Genomic DNA, 4,192 nt, shown 5'->3' with positions numbered 1-4,192 from the left:
ACGGCCTTTGGAGAAAACCAGCACTAATGCTTCTGGCTGGGAGGTCCTTAAGCTTAGTACCACTTTTTGTTTATGATAATGTTTACAGACAGGGCTTCTCAATTATGAGAACCCAGTGTGATCAACACTTAATCCCACCCAACTTCAACCATGCTGAAGAGGCACTATGGCCCGGGGCACTCCAGTTCTGAGCACGCAGAGTGATATTCACTGTGAAGGTGGTTGTTGGAAACCATTTACACAGCAACCCAAAGTGTTACTACCTTCCTCACTTTCCCCGCTTCCCATTCTCTTCTCTTCTTTCTTTTTCTGTTTCACATACTTTTCAAAGGCCTTTCCATGCCGCTACACAGGAATACTGTTCTTATCTGCAGTAGGCTGACTAATGACCCTTAAAGATATCAAGTCCTGATCTCTGAAACCTCCAATGTTACCTTATATGAAAAAAGGGTCTTGCAGATGTAATTAAATTAAAAGATCTTGAGATGGGGAGATCATGCTGGATTCTCCTGGTAGGCCCTAAATGCCTTCCCAAGTGTCCCTTTATGAAAGAGGCAGAGAAGGCCAGGTGTGGTGGTGCACACCCATAGGCCTAGCTACTTGGGAGGCTGAGGCTGGAGGATCACTTGAGCCCAGAAGTTCAAGGTTACATGAACTATAAGTGCACCACTATACTCCAGCCTAGGCAACAAAGCAATACCAGGTGTCTAAAACAAACAAAAAAAAAAAACAAAGAAAGAAACAGGTAGAGGGAGATTTGACAGACAGAAAAGAGGTCATGTGAACACAGAAGCAGAGATCAGAGTGATGCAGCCACAAGCCCAGGAATGCTGGCAGCCACCAGAGGCTGAAAGCAAGGCACTTTCTCTATATCCTCCAGGGGAAGTGTGGCCTTGCTCACACCTGAATTTCCATCCCATAAGACCAATTTCGGACTTCTGGCCTCCAGAACTGTAAAAGAGTAAGTTTCTATTGTTTTAACCCACCACGTTTGTAGAAAGCTATTACAGCAGCCACAGGAAACTAATGAATTTTTTAAAGAGATAACCACCCAACCCATAGATTGGGCAAATCTGGACAGCCAGGTACCCATTCCAATGAAGTGATGGTTAAGAGAATCACAGCTGATTAAAACTTCCCACTTCCAAATATGCAGAAGTAGATATGTTAAACCCCATAGAGACTCCCCTCCCCCAAATTATGAAAGGGCTGTGTTTTTTTGTTATAAGAAATGCAAACCAACTTAACAGCATTAACACTGGAGAATCGGCTACCACTGTAACAGTTTCAGAAAGAAAACTCTAGCCATCAGGAACAGATGGCCCAGGACACAGCCCTAGCAACAGGCCCAAAGCTCTGGGCATACACAAGTTAACAGACATGGTCTCTGTGCCAAGGGGCATACAAACTAGTGGAGAAACCGGCCTTTGAGCAGACGGGAATAGGTGAAATAGATGGTATAGTGGAATCACTGAAGCGCAGAGGGAGGCAGCCTCGGTCTGACACTTGAAATTGGATTTGCCTGCAGATTGAATAGGAAAAGGCCATCCCAGGAAGTGCCTGTGCCAGACTACATGGCTAGAGGGGTTGGCAAAGGCGAGGCAAGCAGAAAGCAAAGCCACCTTGGCAGCACTGGACAGGCCATGCCCAGTTTTGAGGCCGCAGGCATCTGCAAGCCACATGGGAGGGTGGGTGGGTATACAGCACCAATGCAAGTTAACCCGAGTTGCATTTGGAAAGATAAATTTGATTGAAAACGCACTAGGCTGGGAAGGGAAGGAAGCAAAACTGAGGCAGGAACTTGGTTGCAATGGCTACAGATTGGACAGAGCTGCTGCAGGCCAGAAACAGCTGAAATAAGGCTGGTAAGGACAGGTTTAAGTGGCATTTAAGAGGTAGATTGATAGGACTTAGTGACAGTTGAATGCAGACATTGAGAAATAACCGTCAAGTTTCTGGCTTGGGTAGCAAGGCAGACAGCAGCATCTTTAATTAAGTAGGACACAGTCAAGGATGGAAAAAATGGTTCAAGGGCAGATAGAATGTCGATAGGAAGTCCAGCTGTGAGCTTGCTGTGTGCACAGCTGTGGGTTGTCCGCAGGGTGTCTAATGAGGTGGCTGCATAAACAATGTGCATTTTGTATAAAAGAACATATGTGTCTATGGTGTGAGAGATCCTGTTTGGGGTGCTTCAGTGTACGGCTAACACTAAGAAGTAGAGGGAGATTTGACAGACAGAAGAAGGCCATGTGAACACACAGGCAGAGATTGGAGTGATACAGCCACAAGCTCAGAAATGCTGGCAGCCACCAGAAGCTGAAAGAGGTAAGGAATTTAGACTGAAAGTCAGGCATTGGGCAGGCAGAGGCAAACAAGAAACCTGCAGGGCGGATGAGAGGGTGCTGGCTGGCAAATCCAAACCTACACGAGTGGTGTCAACAAAACCTGCACCAGGTGTTATGGGAGCACAGAGGAGGGAGCACCAACCCTAGATACAGCTGAGAAGATGCCAGTCAGGTGGGGTGGGGAGGTGGTGGAATCCTGGAGGAAGAAACACTAATCAAGATGAAATTATCCCGTTAAAACAGGGTGGTAGTGGTGGGGGCAATAGCTCAGGCAGAAGGGACAACACACTTGAAGCCCAGAAGCCCAGAGGCAAGAGACAGAGCAAGACTAGTTTAGAGGCCTGCATGTCAGAGTGGAGGTGGGGGAAAGATGGGAGAGGCTGGGCCAAGTCCTCAGGCACTTGTGCGTTGTGGTTTGAACTCTCACCTAGGCAATGGAGAGCCATTAAACCCCATGCAAGGGAGTGGCATGATCCCTTTTGCTGTTTAGAAAAATCGCTTGGGCTGTAATGTGAGGGTGGATTAAAGGAGGAAACCTGGAGGCTGGGAGAGCAGTTAAGCGGCTACGTTACCAGAGAAACATTGAGGAGGTCGGACGGACAGGACTTGGGGATAGACCCAATACTGGAAGTGAGGGAGGAGCCCACCATGGTGCCCACATTCCTGGCTCCAGCAACTGGGCATATGTTCCAAGCATGGATGAGACTGCACAGGGTGTGTGTGCCAAGAAACCCAGTGCGAGCATGGGCAGGGGCAGAAGGGCCAACACAGCCGGCCCAGGAGGAGCAGTCAGCCAAGAGGTGGGAAATCCAGGGAATGAGGCGTAACTGAAGCAATCACTGCTGAAGCAATTGGAAGCGTGTCACAAATCAAAGAGAGCAACTGAAAGATGCAACGGTTTCTGCCAGATTTGGCAGTCAGGTCAATTCCAGTGAAATGGTGAGGCCAAAAGCCTGATCATATAGCTCAAAGCAGAGACACCAATGTGTATCGTCCTGAGGAAGGTTGAAAAAACAAAAAACAAAACAAAACAAAAAAACAGCTAAGCAGGTGGCTAGAAAGGGATCGCTCAAGGGAGGCTGCTTCCAGCATGTGGCAAAGCCAGTACTAGTTTTCTCACCTATAAAACTAGGATAGCAGCACACGCTCCCCCAGCCTAATCACAGGGGAACCTAAAACTCAAGGTTCTTTTAAGACTTATAATCACTGTTGCCTTCTACCTTCAGAACAGTCACTTTGTGCTTTTCCACCATACAGTTCAAAATACAGACACTCTTTAGGCTGGGCATGGTGGCTCACACCTGTTATCCAAGCACATTGGGAGGCTGAGGCGGGTGGATTGCTTCAGACCAGGAGTTTGAAACCAGCCTGAGCAACATGGTGAAACCCCATCTCTACCAAAAATACAAAAATCAGCTAGGTGTGATGGATGCACCTATAGTCCCAGCTACTGCGGAGGCTGAGACGGGAGGATGGCTTGAGCCAGGGAGTGGAGGCTGCAGTGAGCTGAGATCATGCCACTGCACTCCAGCCTGGGACTGGAGAGACTCCATCTCAGGAAAAAAAAAAAAAAAAAAATTTAGTGTTTTAAAGTTGTAGGAGAAAATTTTTAGGTGCAAGATTCTTTATGTAAGACTAAGAGTCCTCTTAAAATTAGTCAAACTAATAATCTACAACAGAGCTGTTAATTTGGCAACAAATTTTTAATTTGTATCAATCTAATGTCTGTCTTTCACATACTTCCAAACATTACATAAATTATTTTACCTAGTGCATACAACTTTCAAAAACTGTATTTGGCAATTAACAGACCCCTGACAATTATTAACGGGTTTTACATCCCGGAG

The sequence above is a fragment of the Pan paniscus genome, chromosome 22, assembly GCF_029289425.2.
Source record: "Pan paniscus chromosome 22, NHGRI_mPanPan1-v2.0_pri, whole genome shotgun sequence".
In the NCBI taxonomy this organism is placed as follows: Eukaryota; Metazoa; Chordata; class Mammalia; order Primates; family Hominidae; genus Pan; species Pan paniscus.
This window is presented reverse-complemented; position numbering follows the sequence as displayed.